Source organism: Armigeres subalbatus, chromosome 1 (assembly GCF_024139115.2).
Source record: "Armigeres subalbatus isolate Guangzhou_Male chromosome 1, GZ_Asu_2, whole genome shotgun sequence".
NCBI classification, from domain to species: Eukaryota; Metazoa; Arthropoda; class Insecta; order Diptera; family Culicidae; genus Armigeres; species Armigeres subalbatus.
In genome coordinates this window covers 123342302-123365405 of record NC_085139.1, presented here as the reverse complement: position 1 = coordinate 123365405, position 23104 = coordinate 123342302, and positions in this window count along the sequence as shown.

Genomic DNA, 23104 nt, shown 5'->3' with positions numbered 1-23104 from the left:
TTAATTTCCCCAGGAATTTATTCTGAATTTTCCCAGGAATTCATTCTAAATTTCCCCAAGAATTCATTCTGAATTTCTCCAGTAATTCATTCTGAATTTCCCCAGCAATCAATTCTGAGTTTACCCAGGAATTCATTCTGTATTTCTCAGAAATTCATTCTGAATTTCCCCAGGATTTAATTCTGAATTTCTATAGGAATTCATTCTGAATTTTCCAAGGAATTCATTTTTAATTTTCCCAGGAATTCATTCTGAATTTCCCCAGGAATCCATTCTGAGTTTCTCCAGGAATTCATTCTAAATTTCTCAGAAATTCATTCAAAATTTTCCCAGAAATTCACTCTGGATTTCCCCAGGAATTCATTCTGAATTTCTCTAGGAATTCATTCTGAATTTTCCAAGGAATTCATTTTTAATTTTCCCAGGAATTCATTTTTAATTTCCCCAGGAATTCATTCTGAATTTTCCCAGGAATTCATTCTAAATTTCCCCAGGAATTCATTCTAAAATTTTCCCAGGAATTCATTCTAAATTTCCCCAGGAATTCATTCTGAATTTCCCTAGGAATTCATTCTGAATTTCTCCAGTAATTCATTCTGAATTTCTCCAGGAATCAATTCTGAGTTTACCCAGGAATTCATTCTGAATTTCTCAGAAATTCATTCTGAATTTCCCCATGAATGCATTCTGAGTTTCCCCAGAAATTCATTCTAAATTTCTCAGAAATTCATTCTAAATTTTCCCAGAAATTCATTCTGAATTTTCCAAGGAATTCATTTTGAATTTCCCCAGGAATTTATTCTGAATTTTCCCATAAATTCATTCTAAATTTCCCAAGGAATTCATTCTAAAATTTTTCCAGGAATTCATTATAAATTTCCTCAGGAATTCATTTTTGAATTTGCTCCAGGAATTCATTCTGAATTATCCAAAGAATACATTTTTAATTTCCCCAGGAATTCATTCTGAATTGTCCCAGGAATTCATTCTGAATTTACCCATAAATTCATTCCGAATTTCCCCAGAAATTCATTTTGAATTTCCCCAGGAAATCCTGCCACGAGTTCCGCCAGGTTTTCCTCCTGGAGTTCCTCCAGGATTTTTTCAGGGATGCCTCCAAGCGTCTGCTCGGAAATTCTTCGTTTTCCTTTGGTAATCAATCTTAAAGTTCGTCCAGGAATTCTACCCTGGATTCATCTAGGATACCTTTTTGGAGTTCTTAAGGAAATCCTTCCGCAAATTCTTCTTGGAGCTCCTTATTAATTTCTTAAGGAATTTATAATGAATTTCTGGGAACCCAGAAGAATTTTTTGGGGAATCTCCAGGAAGAATTCCTGTAAGAACTCATAAAAGAATTCATGGATGAACCCCAGGTCAAATTTTTGAAGGGAATCCTTGTTTATTTATTGCAGAGGAGGATTATTGTTGAAGGGTCTGCACGAGGAATTTCAAACTGAAATCGTGGAAGAACTAAAGAAACAATTCCAGGATGAACCCTAACAAAAATATCTGGTGGAACTCGTGGAGGAACTAATAATGAATTGTTAGATAATCTTCAATATAAATTCCTGGAGGAACTCCTGAATATATTTTATTTGTTTTTTTTTAATCTTTATTAGAGTGATTTTTAAGATAATACAAGGTTCATCACTATTTTATTTATTTTATTTTACTTGTAAAGGAACTCCAAGGAAGTTTCCTGTAGTAACTCTAAGAGGAATTCTGAAGGAAGTTCAGGAAGAATCTCTGGAGCAATTCCAAGAGGAATTTTTGAAGAAATTTTGAGAGGAATTCCTGGTCTAACTCCAGGATGAACTCCTAGAACTGTGAAAATAATTCTAGGAGCATCTTCAAGATGAATGCTTGGATGAATTTCTTCATGAACTTCGGGAACGAACTGTAGGAGGAATGCCAGAAGAAGTTTCTCTAGAAATTGCTCCTGGAATTCACCCAGGAGTTCTTTCTGAAGTTCCTCCTGGAATTCTTTTTGTATTTTTTTTCAGAAGGTCCTCCGGGAATACTTCCGGATGTTTTTTCCGGGAATTCCTGCAGATGTTTCTTCCGGAATTTCTTTTATAATGCCAGGTTTTCCCACATAAATTCCTTTTGAAAGTCCTCCAGATGTTCATCTTGGATCTGGTCATTTATTCTAGAATTCCTTCAAGAGTTCCTCCACGAACTAACATACAGGTTCTTTCTTGTTCTTACATAGTGGACTTTCCCCAAATATTTCTACAGGAATTCCTGAAAAAACTTCTCATGGAGAGCCTCCTAGAACTACTTTTGGAATTTCTGTACGAATTTCATGTTTTTCATGGAATTCCTTCAGGTATTCATCAACGAATTCCTGCGGTAATTACTTCAGCACCATTTCCTAGGAATTTATTTCAGAATTCTATTAGGTTTTAAGAGCATCACTAAAAAAAAATCCTCCAGCATCTTTAATGGGAATCCTTACAAAAATTTAACTAAAAACTCTTTTAGCTCTTCACTGAAAGCCCTTTCTGTCTCAATAAAATGAATTCCCTATAATTTAAAAAGGAATACAGTAATATCCCGATTTTATCACCCCCTTGATGAATTTCTGGGTAATAAAATGGGAAATGTGGCAAAACCGGAATTTTTTTTTCCAATTTTTTGATTTATTTCACAAAAATATGATTAAGTTCATGCCTTGGAAAGGTTAAATGCGTGAACGGAACCCGTTATTTCTTGTCGAAAAGGCTTAAAAATTCCTTGACAGGTACACAGATATGATTTGTAATAAAACACAGGCGGTGATAGTTATTTCACGAAAACCATTGTTGTTTGTTCAAAAATAAAAATAATGATTAAAGTTTAAAAAACTAGGACAAAATCGGGGGTAGACAAAATAAGGGGTAGACAAAATCGGGTCGACACTGCCCCAAGATCATCATAATTAATAATAAATTCTCCAGAATTCGAAAAGAAGCCCCTCGGCCCTTAGAATTTAGTCAGAGCTACCCTAGCAGCACACATGTTCCACATAGGATAGTGCAACTCATATGTAACCTGATTTGGTCACAATCAAGTTGCTGCAACCAGTTTTGTCTGACTCGTGCTGCTCGGGTACTGTAACATGTAAGATGTTGATATTCCTGGAGGATTTTCTAAAATTACTTCAGAATTTCCGAGAATTCTTGTAGAAGCTTTGTGAATTTGGCTTTTTCCTTTTTCATTAGTCTGAGTTTGAAGACTAAGGACAACTCTATATAGCATATATCAGATTGAACTGTACTTCTTTGTAGTTTTTTTCCCGAACCATTCTTTCCATTCCCGCTATTTACCGTTAATTTTGTACCTGCTTTACACAATTTCAATTATAATAAATGATTTTATTCACATTTTTGTCGGTTGTTTGCTATCATATTGTACTCATTCAAAAACTGATATGTTCTGCTAATAAAGGATCCATAACGTATATCACGCGGAAATTGGCAATATTTAAACCGCCGCCTCCTTTCTTCACGATTTTTACGTTGAACATTTAAAATCGTCGTGCTTTCAGCAATGTGTTAGGTTTTGTTTTGGAATTCTAGTTTCCGCATATTCTTTAAAATCACAAAATAATCCTTAGATTTAGAACGTTTGGTTCGTAGTGGCCGTTACTTGAAATTGTAATCTGCCTTCAGTAGCCGATTTTTGACAACCCACAGATTGATCTGTTTCCACATGAGATTTGGTTGAAAAGCGGCTGAGATCTGGGTGCTCAAAGTTGCCCTTCCACATTTTTGCGTAAAGTACCAATTATGTTACAAATCTTGGCTCGGCACTTGTAGCGTTGAAGCACGCTAAAGGTATTTGCAATGACCTAAATGTTCATGAAGAATCGCAATTCTTCTGGAAACAGATGTCTGCCTTCGTTGTTATAGCGACAGTCAACCGAAGCCGAAGTCGTCCCGCACCGCTGATAATCGTCTTTGATGAAATTATTATCGCCATCGATATTAAAATCTTTCACCCCTGTATCCTATTTCTATTTTGCATACCATACTTATGAGAATTCTCATTTTCGCATAACCGATTCAACCGACGGACGACGGGTGGCGTCGACGTGCTCGTAAGTACTCACTGAAATCAATCGCTGATAAATCCCTTTCCCGGATCTAAATATTGATACGGATGAAGTGAAAAATGAAATTTGCGCGTGTTCCATGTGCCCAAACAAAGGAAGAAATTCAATTTTGCATATCTGAATGTTGAGCTTCCGGTATAGGTATGAGACCAGGCATCGATATGAGGGGTTTTCTTTCCTATTACGCCTCGGGGCTGCCAGCAGCCTACTCTCGTACAACATTCGAACGCGACAAATCAATTAATCATCAGCAGTGTAAGCAAATGGAAAGAATGTGTCCTCTCAACGCTGCTGATGCTGGTGTGATGGGCTTTGATTTGTTCGATTGTGCGCGGCTGACAATCGGGGTTCCGTAGGGAGGGGTGAGAGACACTGGAGAAAACATGAAAAATTATCGAGGACTCCTTTTGTTGACGAGTGAATTTACTTCAGCCCTCCTGATCCTGATGAAGAACGTGTTGCACCGGCGAGGTTGCTCCCGGGGATGGCGAACGGCACAGCAAAGTTGAAAGGTTGGGAGGAAAGATCATTATTCTTCATAAATATGTGGAACGCGGTAAAATTTGCCGGCAGGGAGCATTATTGATGGTACTTGAGTAGAAAGCTACATGACAGCCATTTAGCGGCTTCCGGCTAAGTGGTTGGGAAGAGATAGGCTGGAGAGAGTCCGGTCAATTGAACACAATGATCACATTTTACTAAAAGATTTTATTCATACGCACGATTTACGACTCAATGTTATACAATATATACACAGAAATAAATAATGAAAAGTAAATAGCGCGTAAAACTTGAGATGCGGAAATTTACAATATTCTACGCGGAAATGGACCTCTTTCTAACAAGTTTGCTTACAACTTGCAAGCAATATTGACGATTCACGTCAAATATTGTATACGTTTAGGCTAAATCACGCGTGGAATTAAGCTAATAATGGTGTTCCATTTATGTGCATCATCTTTAGCGTAAATTTCAGTGGATTTTTCTATCTGTGTAGACAATAATGTTTTCCCTTGGCTTTAACGACATTTTCATATCTCTTTTATAAGGAGTCAAAACAAATTAGTCTGGCAAACAGTGTGTGAAAAAGATGACCATCTGCCTAACGACTATTATATCAGTTACTGTTCTTGGACTTCCCCTCAGAGCTCGTATGTTTATCCCATCATGAACAAAGCGTTTAATTTGTTTGTTTCATATTTTTGTGATTTTTTCGGCAGTGACTAAGCATGTTAGCAGAAAGTAGTGACGATGTTGGTGCTGTTTTTTACCTTCGCAATGAAAAATGTTCACTGAGATGAAAATGGAAACAGTTCCGCTATATAAGTTCTTTGCGGCAAACTATACTTTATCCAGGATATCGTGGAAAGCGCTTATAAGAAGAGGATCACGGATTTTTATTCCATCTTTGACAACAAGGTATCTCTCGATTTTAAAATAAAAACGTTATTGATTACATTAGGTTTCAATACCCAATGATGAGTTAATTTCTGTGAATTACATATTTAAACCAAGCATTTCCAATGGCTTATTTCCTTCAAAGATATATTTTCATGTTGTGCAGTACATGTCACAATAATTTATGGCTGGGAAATCATTATTTATGATCTTCCAAAAAAAATGCACGTCTGGATCCATTCAAGTACACATTTCCTAGAATCTTCCAGTGATAGCACGTTCAAAGAAATCGAAAACTGCACAGAAACTCCTTATAGAAAAATAAGGCTCTCGATTGTGCATCGGATACAATTTCAACTTCCAAAGTCAACACCCAAAACGGAGTGCTCGTTTCTGTTCATAAATCAATTGGTTTTCTGACTGCATTACAGCGTCAACCACCGACATTGCTTCGATGTTTGTGCGGTTGTATGAATCTCTATTGAAAAAAAATTAAAACCAGTCTGTCGCTATACAGGGAATCACGAAAGTTCAATGCAAAATCTTTCAACTTGGCGGTTCTTCTTCCTTTTCTTGGCGGTTCGTGCTCCAGAAGAAAGCTACTCTCAATTTGAATGCCGATAATAATATATTTCAATTCAATAAAACGTAAACCGAGAACGCTTCGCCGAAAATAAAGCAGATTCCATTTTACCCTTCCTTGTATTGCCTACCCGCACGATCTGTGGTAGGGAAAAGGGTTGATTTGTGCGGTGAAAGAATAAATTTTCTTCACCGAGCATTATCCTGCAGAAACGGGTAAGATACGAATACCCACCATTCAATAATTTATTAGATTTGATTTATACATTTGCATAAGAATTCCGACAGTGTTTTAGGGTTGGATGGCAAGGGTTTCCTGCTGCTGGGTAAATTCCATCTGACCTATGTATAGCCGCTTTTAGTTGCAGAGCATTGATCAAGTTCAACTTAACTTAACTAAGATGAAAATGTCGGAATTGCACTGGTACCAAATGCTGTCCATTAACCCTTTAACAACCACAACATCACTATTTTGCTTCCTAAATTGATCTAAGTGCTTCTGAATCGGAGGGGCCCTCCTTAGCCGTGCGGTACGATGCGCGGCTACAATGCAAAACCATGCCGAGGGTGGCTGGGTTCGATTCCCGGTGCCGGTCTAGACAATTTTCGGATCGAAAATTGTCTCGACTTTCCTGGGCATAAAATTATTATCGTGTTAGCCTTATGATATACAAATGTAAAAATGATAACTTAGCTTAGAAACTGTTAATAACTGTTAATGAACACTAAGCTGCGAGGCGGCAATGTCCCAGTGGAGGATGTAATGCCAATGAAGAAGAAGAAGAAACTTCGGAATCGGTAAATTTTACTCATATTGAATTTGGTAAATCGAAATTTTCATAATTCTAAATTTTTACTCCAGCTGATCTCGCAAAAAAAATGAGGATCTGCGGAAACATAACAAACTAGCAAACTACATGAAACTAGATAAGGCGGGTAAGAATTGTGAAAATCGCTTAGAAGATGTCCGCGAACCTGCTGTTTGGAATCATGATTCTAATGATTTCTTGATCGCAGTATTCGACATGATAACCAAGAACATTTACTTCTCAACATGTAATTAGGTTTATATTCCATAAACATGCTTTCATACTTGTTCATTAATTTAATTGAACGGATGTGAAAAAATTTGCATAACAAGTTTAGTCGCAAGATGAATCATCGCACAAATGTACCATGTGTCTGCATTTGCTTTCATAGTTATTTGCCGCTGAAAAGGTTTAAAAACCCCTACCCATTGTTTCCCCTGCGAGGCTCATTTTTGCCTGGCGGCATTTAAATATTGTAATAAATTAGATTATCGTAATAACTTAGTAATTAACTTACATTAACATGCAATCATGCTAAAATGCAAGTAACATCACCGCCGTCAAAGCGATGAACCCTTTCCTACTTTGTGATCAAATAATATCCGAATTTTCCCAATCAAACAACAGACGCCAGTAACCAGTCGATTTTAAAGGTCGATAACTAATAATGCAACACATGAGCATCGCGAATACAAATTTACTGTCGACCAGTGAACATTTTTAAGTTTTAGAATATCCAGCTTTATGGGGTAAATCACTACTTGGTCACATGGGCCGAGCTCCGGCATACTGTACAGAAAACTAATGATTTATACTATTTGGAAAATGTTCATAAATGATAAAAAAAAGTCTCACAATTATCTAGCACAATGGTGAATATTATTCAAAGATTTGTCCTCCGACTAGACGGTGAAATCAAAATTAAATCAACATATGTTATTATGTTATACTAAATTTTTATAACAAAATTTGTGAGAAGCATGGTGCAGGATGTTGTTCAAATATCTAAATTTCTACCAAAATATCCAGATTGTGATCAACAATCAGAAATTTTGTTTTTGTCTGAACAAGAATATTTTTCAAGAATATAAAACGAGCAATGGGTAATGTGTTTAACATAACCGCGAGTAGACATAGGACTTGTACAAACGTAACGTATTTACATTCAACTTCTAACTTTTGGATCTATGGAGTTTGATTATAGGTATTGAAACTGGAAACGACAACTTCCATGCTGTGTAGAATTATTAGCAATTTGTTTATTCAAAACTTCTGGAAATAAAACTAATAATTAAATACATAATTAGAATTGCTTTGTTTCTAACTATTGAGCTCTTATTTACTGAATCAAATGTAGGGAATTTATAGATTTCTCATTGATGATAGTATTTGAAGTTTTAAAATACTATTAATAAAATTTTCAGACTGGGGCAAAATGTGCGTTTTTAGGGGAACTGTCCCGTTTCAAAACAAAGAAATACACCCAATTTCGTTGTTTCTTTTTGCTAACATGCGTGTTTACTGCTGAAAAAATAACAAAAATAAGAAACAAGTCAAGGAGCAGTAACCCTACTTAAATAGAAAAGATACTGCTAATACGTGAACATAAAAATATTTAATGTTTTGATTCCAAACTCCAAGTCAAGTTGAATAAAATAATAAAATAATAAAAATGAAAAACAAAGAATAAGATAATGTTTATTTAAACAGTCTTTTGGAAATTGTTTTTTGCGGACTTTTTTAAAACATTTACATGTTCTACAGCGAAATTTTCCAATCTAAAATGGATATTAACACCATTGCTGATTGTGCATCTTTATTTGCTAATGCCTTCTGCGAATAAATGAAAGTAATTGAGGGGGTCTACCGCTGGCGACTGCATGCTGTGTAGGTTAACACGAACGAACGAAACGAAAAATGCTCGAGCAAAAAGCGCGTCAGTACACGCTGTTGTCACCAATTGTAATGACTCGCATACGGTAGGCACTGCTTCTTTTATACAAAAAGAAAATCTTGCGGTGGACCCAAAGGTCCGTGACATACCGCATTCTGATGTCCGTGTTAGGAATGGACGGGATTGGTAACATATGAAATTTTTGCTGGCTTTGCATAAAATGAAATTTTCAATAGCTTATCGTTAATATTCTTAAGTGTCAATGAAATAGGCAAATTGCATATTCGTTGTTAGGCAGAATAATTCGTTGTTAGGCAGTTTTTAAATCATATTATGATAAAATCCTGTTACAACATTTGAAAGATAATGGCTACTAAGAACAAATTTGGATCAAAATAAAATATAAATATCACAATATGTTAAAATTGTGTTCAGTTTTTGTTATGCTCTTCTAGTCGGGCCAATTAGAGTAAAAATGGGATTTTAAACCTTCGCTTTCCGTCGCAACACCATTGTGCCGAAGAAAATCTTTTCATTTTTACTAAACGGTATCATCAAATAAACACCTACCTGTAAATAGTCAAAGCTCTCGATATAATTATTGTTTGAAGCTATAATTCACCATAAATTTTTTTTCACAGACTTCAATCCTCTCTATTTGTTTCATTCCAAAAATTAACGAAAAAACCCAGATTAATTCACCTAGCGGTGATGATGCCTTTCTCGTGCATCGTATAATGTACTGAAAAAAAACACATAGGAAAGGTCAAAAAAGCACTTTAGGGGAATAGATCGCATATTTTCTATCATTTTGCATATTTTTGCATTAATTCCTATGCATTCCCACCATTCTTGAAATAATTTTTTTTTCGATTTTCAAATTTTTTTTTCCAATTCCAGGGGACCCTTGGGAAAAAAAACAATGATTTTTCAATAATTCCGAAATGGAATGTCCGATCAGGCCAATTTTCAATAACAAATAATGGGACCGCATTCCCCGTAGAATGCAACTTGTTGCGAGTAAATCGGGTAATGCTAAGTTCCAAAAAGTGTGTCTACAAAATTTGTACACATACACACACACTCATACATACATACACACAAACAGACATCACCTCAATTCGTCGAGCTGAGTCGATAGGTATATAGCACTATGGGTCTCCGAGCCTTTTATCTAAAGTTTGGTTTTGGAGTGATCATATAGCCTTTACGTATACTTAGTATAAGAAAAAGGCAAAAATATAAATACATTTAAATGTATTCTTAAACAACATAAAAAGTCTCTTCGGGACAATAACTTCTGGTCGCACCGTGCTGTCAAAAGCCCAGTGGCTTTTTAAATACGTAGATAATCCTTCATCATTCATAGGAAAGAATACCAAAAACGTTAACGATATCATGTTATTTCTAATTCCCTCCATTTCAAAATCGAATCTAATTTTGTTTTAAAATGTCAAAAAAGAATTTTAATGATGGAGTGAATGTGTCTTCTCAATCAAATGGAAGTTATTATAAATAATACCATCTGGCATCACGTTCATGTTTTTGTTAACCTCGCATTTTCTTTCGTTCCATGAGAGAATGAAAGATTGAGTGAAATATTGCTTATGCTAAGAATTGAATTAAAGTGTGCCGGAAAAGCAATTGCTGCACCTTGGTAAATTAAATCATTAAACCGGTTTTTGAACGATGGTGAGCAAAGACAGCTTATTTTTGAAAAGTAAACTCCACTGGAATATTATACGGCCTACAAAGTTCAGGGAAAGATTCAAAAGCAAATAAATGGGAATATTTTCTAGGTAACATAGCTTTTCTTTCCGATGGAGTTGGTTACCTGAATTACAGGATTTGGTCGGAGTATATGGTTATAAAATTATATAAAATGTAAACATGTGTCGTCACTACTATAGATAGTAGAATCTATAGATGAGCGAAACCATGGCTGAGTCGATTGTTTTGCTCGTGCACACGCGCATATGACGTCACAGCCCTTAACGTTTTCATTGAAATCGTGACGTCATGGTCGTTTGGAGACACGTTTGACAGTTCGTTTGGAGACAGAGGATTTATCTTCGCTCATCTATATATTCCACTATCTATAGTCACTTTTATCATCGTACAAGCGGAACTGAGACGATGCTCTACGGTCTCAGCATGCTTACTTTTGTACTCTAACATGTGGCGTTAAAATATGCATCACTCTTGACGTGTCACGTGTAGTGCGTAACGGTGTATATTCGGCCTTATCGCCAGGCTCGGTAGAAGACTGAAGCTGACAATATGGCGTCCCTAACCCCGAAATTCTAGGTGTCAGGCGACCCATGCCGAGGGGATCAATGACCTGGAGGTGAAACAATTAACCAGGTCGTTAACGGAGCCTGTGGAGGTTCCACAGAGTGAGGGCTGCTTCGGCGGCAAGCGAGTGGCAGTGGGTGATACCCATACACCCCCAAGTGGTGCATGCGATGTGGTGCATGTGATCCTTCGTATAGTGATAGTGATCCTTCGAAAGTTCTCACACTCCAGCTTGTCGCCTTTCTTGTAGATGGGGCACATAAACCCTTCCTTCCATTCCTCCGGTAGCTGTTCAGTTTCCCAGATTCTGACTATCAGTTTGTGTAGGCAATTGGCCAGCTTTTCCGGGCCCATCTGAGCTCAGCTCCGATGCCATCCTTACCAGCTGCTTTATTGGTCTTTAGCTGTTGGATGGCATCCTTAACTTCCCTCAAGGTGGGGGCTGGTTGGCTTCCATCGTCCGCTGAACTGACGTAGTCATCTCCCAAGTAACATTTTCATAACGCTCTTGAAAACCATAGTTTACTCTACAAGAGTCTCATAAAACCAGTCTTCTTCTTCTTCTTATTGGCATTACATCCCCACACTGGGACAGAGCCGCCTCGCAGCTTAGTGTTCGCTAAGCACTTCCACAGTTATTAACTGCGAGGTTTCTAAGCCAGGTTACCATTTTTGCATTCGTATATCATGAGGCTAGCACGATGATACTTTTATGCCCAGGGAAGTCGAGACAATTTCCAATCCGAAAATTGCCTAGACCGGCACCGGAAATCGAACCCAGCCACCCTCAGCATGGTCTTGCTTTCTAGACGCGCGTCTTACCGCACGGCTAAGGAGGGCCCCCATAAAACCCTCATAAAACCAGTATGAAACCAAAATGTTACTAGGGCTCCTACGCTGCCTTGACTTTCACTGCCTGTACTCTCAGCACCATCCAAAAGTTCCTCGTAGTGCTGCTTCCACCTTTCGATCACCACACGTTCGTCCGTCAAGATGCTCCCATCCTTATCCCGGCACATTTTGGCTCGCGGCACGAAGCCTTTGCGGAATGCGTTGAGCTTCTGATAGAACTTGCGTGTTTCTTGAGAACGGCACAGCTGTTCCATCTCCTCGCACTCCGCTTCTTCCAGGCGGCGTTTCTTCTCCTGAAAAGGGCGGGTCTGCTGTCTCCGCTCCCGTCTATAACGTTCCACGTTCTGCCGGGTACCTTGTTGCAGCGCGACCGCCCGCGCTGCGTCCTTCTCCTCCAGAATCTGTTTGCACTCTTCGTCGAACCAATCGTTCCGTCGACTTCGACCCATATACCCGACGTTGTTCTCCGCTGCGTCGTTAATGGCTGCTTTGACTGTATTCCAGCAGTCCTCAAGAGGGGCCCCATCGAGCTCACCCTCTTCCGGCAACGCTGCCTCGAGATGCTGCGCGTATGCAGTGGCGACATCAGGTTGCTTCAGTCGCTCTAGGTCGTACCGCGGCGGTCGTCGGAACCGAACATTGTTGATGACGTATAGTTTTGGACGCAGTTTAACCATCACCAGATAGTGGTCAGAGTCGATGTTAGCGCCACGATATGTCCTGACGTCGATAATGTCGGAGAAGTGCCGTCCATCAATCAGAACGTGGTCGATTTGTGATTCTGTCTGCAGTGGTGATCTCCAGGTGTACCGATACGGAAGGCTGTGTTGGAAGTAGGTGCTGCGAATGGCCATATTCTTGGAGGCAGTGAAATCAATTAGTCGTAGGCCGTTTTCGTTCGTCAGCCGGTGTGCGCTGAACTTCCCAATAGTCGGTCTAAACTTCTCCTCTTGGCCAACCTGAGCGTTCAAATCTCCTATGATGATTTTGACGTCGTGGCTTGGACAGCTGTCGTACTCACGTTCCAGCTGCGCGTAGAATGCGTCCTTATCATCATCAGTGCTTCCGGAGTGTGGGCTATGGACGTTGATTATGCTGAGGTTGAAGAACCGGCCTTTGATCCTCAACCTGCACATTCTCTCGTTGATCGGTCACCACCCGATCACGCGCCTTTGCATGTCGCCCATCACTATGAAAGCTGTTCCCAGCTCGTGTGTGATGCCGGAGCTCTGGTAAATGGTATGATTACCTCTAAACGTTCGCACCATTGAAGTTGAGAGATTTGCAGTTCCACGAACCGAGTTTCCAATCGCTAGTCCCTTTTCGTCGCAGTGGTCTTCGCCGATGGTTCCGGTTCGTACTCTCTTGTTGATTGTTCGTCGCGTGAGTTTTTTTATGACTGGCTTGCAGGGCCTGTTACCAAACCCCCTAAATTTCCGGAGGACCATCCCTCCTTATTTCCGGTGGACCATGGTGCACATTTCACTTAGAGTCCCTCGCTGGCACTCGGACGATGATCAGCCGCCCCTAACATGGAGGACAGACGCTGTTGTGAGCCGATCCTGACATGGAGAACAGACGCTCAATAAGATTTGCACCTCCGGAGAGGAGCAAACCCCCCCTTCCCTGTCAGCATACGACCATAGTTCCCACCGGGGTTAAGGTTACCCGATCTTCCCTAAGGTTGCTCGTATCCCGGTCAGCACCGCGGGGAGGTAGGGATAGGAGTTGCTGGGTGAGAGGCTAAGGACCGCGAGATGGGGTCTATTTTATTCCTTCAGGTACGCGAAGTACCAATGGTACGCTTTACCCAGCATTTGCCGTGCCCCGGTTCAAATTTATTAAGAAAATTTTGCAAAATCTCCAGACAATTTCCTATCGACATTCTGGAGGATTAAAAAAAATCCCGTGGAGTTTCCCATGGAGATTCAGAAAAACTTCACGAACTTCACGCGGAAATACCAAGAAATTGCTCAGATGATCAAATGCCTTCCTCCCACAGGTATCGAAGAAACTATAGCTCACGAGGTTGAACAGCAATAAAGACTTTCTATCGAATAAGGTTTGAGTACAATGTTCAACTCTGTCTGCGGTATCCCAAATACGGGTTTGCAAGGTCCGATTTATACGCACCACCCAGGGCATAGCTAGAGCTGGGTAGGGGAGCTAGAGCTGGGTAGGAGAGTTGCCAACATGACAGTCATGAAAAGGTGATTAGGAATATGAACAACCGAAAACAAACCGCGTAGAGAACAATCATGCTGCTGATTTAGGTAGCATGCCTGTTTCCGATTTTGATTTTATAACTAAACAATTACATCACATGATTGATGCATTGTTAGCCAGTGATTCTCAGCATTTTGAATGTTTTTTCATTAAGTTGCTTCTCACACAACAAAATTGAGCTTGACCATTCAAATTAGTACTTGGATGAAAGCTTTTATATATATATATATATATATATATATATATATATATATATATATATATATATATATATATATATATATATATATATATATATATATATATATATATATATATATATATATATTACATCACATCAGCTGAAGCAGTTCAAACAGAAAATTTTTATTGAACTTCATTTTAATAATCCAAATATTTTTTTAAATTATTAATTGGAATGCCCGCTTTCATGTTGTTCTGTTGATTGCGCTATTCAAATTAATTCATGAAAAAAATGTTACTTAGGTCCTTTTGAAAAGTTAAGCGAGAAATGTCTGGTGGTTAACTCCATGCTGCTGTTGGAGCATATACAAAAAAAAAGTTGATGGTTATTTTGTAAGGAATTAAGTAAAATTTTCGTACATTTGTGCCTGGATGCTGGGAACGGCGGATAGGAAACCAACCATTGTTGGTAATTCATTCATTTTTTAAGCTCTGTTTGAAACATTTTATTTCGTTATCAAACCATCCGATTGAATTTATTCACTTCCAATGCCTGGTCGTGTGTTTCCAATGAGATCCGGCGCACATTTTGCACAGGATAAATTATTTTAAATGTTCGCAAATGTATATGGTTCACATCGTCAACAGCAGTCGTACCACATCTGAAAATTAAACGTAATTTGCAGAATCCGGTAGTCAAATTATCTTCCCCTTGACTTCTTTTCCATCGGCAGAATCCCTAAGCCTTTTGTCTCCTCTCGGGATAGAGACAGTATCCCGTCAGCCGAGGCACACTCAAAGAATGTCACTCTACCGCAACGAGGTAAAACGACGATCCCGGGCCGTGTGTCACCAGAGAAGATATAATTTCCGTCACGTGGTTTTAATAGAGTTTGAACCAAACTTATCTGCTGACGTTTGCGAAAAAAGAAACGGCAAGGATCTGATTGCGGTGCAGCGAGTCTTAACGGGCTCTGTGCCTCATCCCCTTATGCTACGGGTTAGTTGGGAAGCTGTTCGTGTATCGAAAGGATGTCAATTACAGTCATTTCTGAATGGGTAAACAGTCTCGCGAATGTGCGACTCTGCATGCAGCTACGACGACGGGTGAATCGCATTCGCGAACGGAGTGACACACGCTGTCAGTCACTCGTTTTGGGGTGCTTTTTGGAAAAATACACTGATAAAAATTCTTCTGTTAATTTGTATATCTATTTTCGAATACAGAATTCCATTATTTCTCACAGTGCCTCACCAGGCCTAGAAAAGGGTTTCATCCTCTCATTTACGACTTCCCATTGATACGAAAATTGCTCGCCAGGCTCACTGCGAAAATCATTTTCGGAAACATAAATAAAGAAATATGTCCCGAAGGAACGCCGCCGTCGTCGTCGTTGCAAATAATGCCGATGGAATTCCGTCAAACATTACGGAAAAGGAACACGTGTGAGCGCAGCTCTGATGATTTGATTCGCGTTTCATCAGTGCCGAGTAATGCTGAACGAAAAATTTGAAATGTTTTTCTTTACGAGCCGTGCAAAACTGCCGTGGTTTCAAGAATAAATCGCATCCGGTTTGAGAATAGCGCGCCTCTTGTTATTGAGCAGAGGGATTCCTGAATAGATGAACAAATAACCCCTTTTTCCTTGCGAGAGATTGCATTGTTGCACATTGAAGGCTAAAGCTCACATGATGTTTTTTTTTTTTTGCGTTTCAACAAGGGGGAAAGTTTTCGCGAGGTAAATATACCATTGGGAAAAGGAGCGTTCGTTGCTTTTTCCTGTTTCTCGCGTAATTGCTGTCGAATATTGATACCGATATGTGGGTAAAAGCGAGGGTCCTTAGGGAGATTAGAATATGATGATATACTTTTTTTGGGATTCATTTCGACGATATCGGTTTCTGATGACATGGTGATCATAAGGAAACTATTGCAGATTGAAAAGATAAACATCCAAATATATTTTCAAGCTATAATATTTGTTTAAAAGTGGTCATAATATCTTTTAATATCTAAGACTTGGCATTCCACAAACACATTGCATTTTGTACTATGTCTTATGTTTGTGAAAATTATATAAAAATAATACCCGCGAATTTTTGAGGTTATTCCATATTCCTCGAAGTTTCCATACTTAGTCTTCAGTGATCGTAACAAAATTTAACAAACTCTCCGATTTCATCGAAATCCAGAGTTTCTATTGCCCCCATTTATGATGTTTATATAATATGAGGGATAAATTTGATTCAATCACTACTTTCGCATAGGCAGTGCAATATGCGAAGCAACGCCACAAACGCAAACTCCCATCGGCAAACAAGAGAGGCATAACAATCATTTCTTCAAGAGCTGCTTCCAGCTTTACCACCCCACTGAAACACGAACACGACTCCTCTGCATACCAACAGCGAATTCCGCGGTAAGCGCGTGAATATTGATAGGCAAATATTTGCAATCCATCTGGATTTATTTGATTAGATTTTCATGTACTTCATATTTAGGCTGCGTTTCTACTTTGCTCTACGCAACACAATCCCCTCATAGGGCCTACTCGTTCATCATTTGCCGATTGATAACTTCCAAATTCGATCACCTGCGTACCTACGTTTTGTTTGCGTTACGATTATGGAATGGGATTTACTGGAGAGCGCAATATGAATATACGAATGTTTAATTTTAGATTGTTCCATCATGATGAATTTGCTCAGGCAAATAATGAGTTAATATTTTAGGATTGAAGTGTCATGCAATACTTCCGAAGTAAGCATTGGAAGTTGATACAATTTGGCCATACATAGTTAGAATGACAAATTGCATATTGGAACGAACTGATTTTTTTTTTTAATAAAACAGCTTTGGATGGGCAACTTTTGGGATCTCTACATGTTTTCTTCGTCTTATACTGGTATTCCACAAATGGGACCATGACGACTCGCAGCATAGTGTCATTCAAACATACTTACTAACTGGGATGTTTCTAAACCAATGGGGCCTTACTTAGCCGCGCGGTAAGATGGGCGGCTACAAAGCAAGGCCATGCTGAAGGTGGCTTGGTTCGATTCCCGGTCCGGTCCACGAAATATTCGGGTTGGAAACTTTCTCGACTTCATCAGCATAAAAGTACCATCGTGTTAGCCTCATGATATACGAATGCAAAAATGATGAGTTGATTGAGACGGTTGTAGGACAAAAGGTCGAAGGTCAAAAGGTCGAAAGGACAAAAGGTTGAAACAAAAAAACTGCGTTAAAAGGTCGAAGGACAAAAGGTCTTTCTTTTTTCTTCTTTCTTTCTTATTTCTTATTCTTTTCTCATTCTATTCTCTTCCTTCTTCCTTTTTCCTTCTTACTTCATGTTTCATTCCTTCAATTATTTTTCCTCCTTTCTTCCTTCTTCCTTCCATATTTAATCTTCTTTATTTATAACTTCTTTCTTTTTTCCTTTTGACTTCCTTCTTTCCTTCATTTTTTTCCTTCTTTTCACCTTTTTTCTTCCTTATTTCTTCCTTCTTTCTTCCCACTTTCTTTTTTTCCTCCTTTCTTCCTTTTTTCTACCTTGCTTATCCTTCCTTATACTCCCCTGTCACGCTTTCTTGTATACCTAGTGGTTGTAGGACAAAAGGTCGAAGGTCAAAAGGTCGAAGGACGAAAGGTCGAAGGTCAGAAGGTCGAAAGATCAAAAGTTCAAAGGTTCAAAAGGTCGAAGGAACAAAAGGTCTAAGGAACAAAAGGTCGAAGAAACAAAAGGTCGAAACAAAAAAACTGCGTCAAAAGGTCGATGAACGAAAGGTCTTTCTTTTTTTCCTTCTTTCTTATTTCTTCTTCCTTTTCCTACAATTCTCTTCTTCCTTTTTTCTTCTTACTTCATGTTTCCTTCCCTCAATTCTTTTTCCTCATATCTTCTTTCTTCCTTCCTTCCTTCTTTCATTCTTTTTTACTTTTTTCTACCTTTTTCTTCCTTATTTCTTCCTACTTGCTTTCTTTTTTCTTTTTTCCTCCTTTCTTCCTTCTTTCTTCCTTATTTCTTCTCTATTTCTTCTTTTTCTGTTCCCCCTTTTTTCTTCCTTTTTGTTTCCTGTTTTTCCTACTTTCTTTTTAATTTCTATTTTGTTTTTCTTTCTTTTCTCCTATTTTCTTTTTTTGTTTTTTTCTTTTTTCCTTCTTTCTTCTTTCTTTTTCGTTCTTCCTTCTTCCTTTCTTCCGTTTTTCTTCTTTCTTTCCACAGTCTTTATATCTTCTTTCCACCTTCATTCTTCCTTCTTTTTTCCTTCTTTCTTCCTACTTTCTTTCTTCTTTTCTCCTCATTTCTTCCTTCTTTCTTCTCTCTTCATTCTCTCTTTCTTCCTTCTTTCACCCTTATTTCTTTTCTCCTTGTTTCCTTATTGTTTCCTGTTTTTCTTCCTAATTATTATTTTTTCTTCCTTCTTTTCTTTTTCTTCCTTCCTTCTTCATTCTTCCTTTCTTCCTTCTTTCATCCTTCTTTCTTCCTTTCTTTCTTCTTTCTTCCTTATTTGTCTCTTCTTTGTTCCTTATTTCTTTTATCCTTCTTCTTTATTTCTTCTTTATTTCTGCTTTCTTTCTTCCTTATTTCTCTCTTCTTTGTTCCTCCACCTTTCTTCTATTTTCCTGTTACTTGCTTCCTCCTTCTTTCTTTCGTTTTGCTTCATTGTGTCTGCTCTCCTTATTTTTCCTTCCTTATTTCTTCCTTCTTCTGTTATCCTTTTTTCTTCCTTCCTTCTTTCTTTTTTTCTTTCCTTGCTCACTTCTCACATCACATTTCTCACTTGTCACTTTTTACTTCTTATTTCTTCCTTTTCACTTCTCACTTCTAAATTTTTAACTTTTCACTTCTCATTCATCTATGCTCACTACTTTCATCTTGCATCTCACTTGTCACTACTCACAACTATCATCTCTTTTCTTGTCTTTTTGTTTTTTCGACCTTTTGACCTTCGACGTTTTGACACATATTTGACCTTTTGACTCTTCGACCTTTTGACCCTTCGAGCTTTTGACCCTTCGACCTTTTGACCTTCAACCTTTTGACCTTCAACCTTTTGACACAGATTCACTGAGACACCTCGTAGTTAATAACTGTGGAAGTTGAAAGGAAACATTTGGTGACGTCCGTATGTCTATATTATCATGTCAATATTATTACGCAGGGTCGGCCACCGACCTCGGGAAGACTGTCAACATAATCACTTACCGATTTGATCTATCATTACTAAGAATAAGGCCACATCCACCGATTCTTTCTTAATATAATGCTACTTTGTGATGAGAGAGATTAACTTCAACATATGGGATTTTTATTTGTGTTTTTTTTTTTTAATGGGAATGTGTTTCGTTGCAGCGCTGATGACGATGAGGCCCTTCGGCAGGTGATGGAAAGAAGTGGTAGCGACCGATCGTGACATACATGAGATGGCGGGATATTGACAGAGATGCGCGGAGCTTGTAGATTGATTCTAGATCAATCAATGGGTCTTCGGACAGGCGCTTCGTCTAATCAGGAACACGTAAACAGGACCTGTGCGACACAAAATCTCCATCACCTTTATCCAACATTCTCTCCTTACATCTCAATTGCCATCATTTTCTCCCAGATCCGGTGCAGCGGATGATCCAAATTATTCACTCATACCATCTTTTTGATAACTTTAGTATAAACGGTGTTTCAATTACAGAGTTTTTTTTAAGATGTTCCAAATTACTCGCAGAATTATGCATTTTTATCAACATCAAATACTTGTTTTTCCTTGTTATTATTCTACGCAGTCTCAATGAATGTTTATTGTTCCGATATTTAAAAATACCGTAACAAATATCTGAATGAACACTGTGAGGCGGCAATGTCTCAGTAGGGGATGTAATGCCAATAAGAATAAAAAAAAGAAGAAGTTTCAGAACTGAATAGACAAATAGAGGAAACTGAGGTAATATACACCCCCGGGCAACGATCTACTAAGATGTGGTGCACATTAAGTGAAGGCTCTGGAGTATTGCTTTCAAGTATGTGTTTTAGACGTAGGATTATGTTCTTCGGGAAGATAGGGAGCGCATTCTGCAGATTCAAATTTGAAACCGTCACGAAAAGTGGTCAGGAAGTATGCGCTAATAACTCAGCCGTCTTTCAACCGATTTGAAAGATTTTGATGTTATCGAAAAATAAATGCATTCAAGGCGATAAACTATTGGAAAATTGAATTTTACTAGGCACTGAAAAATCGGTAAACCAACCAATCGCGTATGTGCATCGCAAGCACAGACATCAAAATATTGCAACTTACGGGCTCGACTCCAATCCTCAGTTTAATTAAGTTCTCTCGGAGAGCGGACACAACGCCCGTAGCAGCAGTCTCAGCAGAAAGCCATCGCCGAAAGCAACAATCTTCGGACTATCGTTGAGTTACAGTTACAGGACCAAAATTTTATGAGAAGAAAGGGTTGATTGCAAAAATGGCATCGATTACGGTCCCCAGATACCCGTTGGGCCACTGAAAATGTTTTCTTAATAGCGGATACTAAGCAGAAAAGAGAAATTTTAACGCTAGGTACGGACTATCGTTTGTATGCTATGAATGATTAGAAAGGTGCATTGTGGGTCAAAATCGATTCCTGTCAAATCTACCATTGTACGCAAGAGAAGGTAGAGCCTTGTAGATATTTCCTTCAAAGTGCAAATCTAGATCAACATTTAAAAAGGGCGTAACAGCCAAAATTTATTTCTTCTTATTCTACGACCACATATATAGCTTTATATGTAGACGGATAATCAGAAGGAATAAATTTTGGCTGTATCGCCCTTTTCAAATGTTGGTCTAGAAATCATAACCACTTGATGACGGTAGAAAGTTGGAATAAGTAGCAGTTAAAGTACGAGAAGTAAACAATGATGGCATCTCACATCATTGAGTTGCGCTAGCAATCAAAAGAGTTTTTCCCAAGATTCTGATTTCGGTATTCTTGCTGTTTATTATTGGAAAGGTGCGTCATTGGAAACAAAATCATCATTTTACACGAGAGAAAGAGTTTGAGCCGAGACAAAAATTTGCAAAAAATGCAAATTATAATCACTTGGTGACGGGCAATTGTTTTTGTCGGTAGCAGCCCTTGCGCTCCTTTCAGGAAGACATTGCAAAACAATGTATTAGAATGGATGACGTCTATCGTGTTCCAGCGGTAAATCATAAATTGGCTGACAGCGGCATCAGTAGTGGAAATTCATTTCAAAATCGAGAAAACCCGACTTCGGCTGGTCAGAATACATTTGCATTGAGTCCGTGGCCCCGCCCCTTTGGGAGCCGTATCATTGGCATCAGCTTGCTTGCTCTGCCTTTCGTTCGTTTGTTGCCAGTGCTTTCGTACATAACCAGAACCTTTTCTTCTCCTTCTTCTTTTGCTTCTTCTTCTTCTGCTTCTTCTTCTTCTTTTACTTCTTCAAAGTGCATATTATCATCACTTGGCGTCGGCAGCAGCGCAAACGCTTTTCGGAGGGGGATGCTGCGAAAACTGATTCTCATGGATGGTGTCTATCGTGTTTTAGTGGTAACTTATCGAGTGGCTGACATTGGGGTCACTCAGCAATGAAATAAATTGTTTTTCTAGATCTGCTTTGGTTTTGTCGCTGCTTGTAATTGGGAAGGTGATTACTGAAAACAAAGGTTCTCTTCAGAATCATAATTTCACATGAGAGAAAGCTGAGCCGAGACAAATATTTTTCAAAGTACAAATCATAATTTTTATTGCTGCTTGTGATTGGATAGGCGTATTGTGAAAATCAAATTGGTTCTTATCATAACCATCATTTTACATGGAAGAAGTTTCAGCTGAGACGAATTTTCTTCAAAGTGCAACTCATAATTGCTTGGGAGCAACAGAACAACGCCGTATTCAAATAAGTATGAAAATTGCTAGCAGTTGAGTAAATTTTTAATCGAATATCATCTTTAATCCCAGCACTTATTAAACAGGGGTAATCTTGAAATAAACATTTTCTCACCATGTTCAACCTGCCATTCAATATGCATGCATTCTCTGGCACAGACATCACTTTCAATGGCTAACGCGATGCAATTTTCAGATTTTTTTTTTCGATATACAGTTAGTGTCTCGTATCACATCGGTGAAGTGAGAAACATTAGTTGTTCTTAGAAGAATTTACAGCCCCAATTTGGAAAATCATAAAATCTTTTACACTTCACGTAATCTTCCGTCCAATTGGCGGTCGTGTCTCGGATGCAACATTCTACTTTTTTTCCCTGACGCTTAGTCGGGAAGCGCTGTAATAATCAATGTAAGGGGTTGTTCAAAAATAAAGTCACAAGTTTTAGGGAAGAGGGGTCTAAGATTTTGTGACAGTACATCTACTAGGTATACGAAAAAGCGTGACAGAGGGGTTTGAGAAATCTCAAGAAGTTGTGAACGTCATATTTGAATCACCCCTAATGAAAAGTTTAGTTTCCCCATACTGTTTTTCGAACAAACTTGAAACGGGCTCTGTTGAGGCCAACACCGCTGGCAACACTGCCCTCCTCTAATACCTTAGAGGGTTAATAACAACTTGAGAAGTACTAAATTGTGCCGAATATCCATGACGTAGAAACGTCAGCGAGAGGGAATGTAGGAATATAGAAGAAGGCACATGCCATTGTATGCTATTTGAGCCTAGTGAGGCATTTAAAATTAAATTTGTTAATCAGATGCAAAATTGAGTTTTGACTGTAAAACCTGTGCCTATTTATCTGAAATGGATTGAGCCGAAGTGG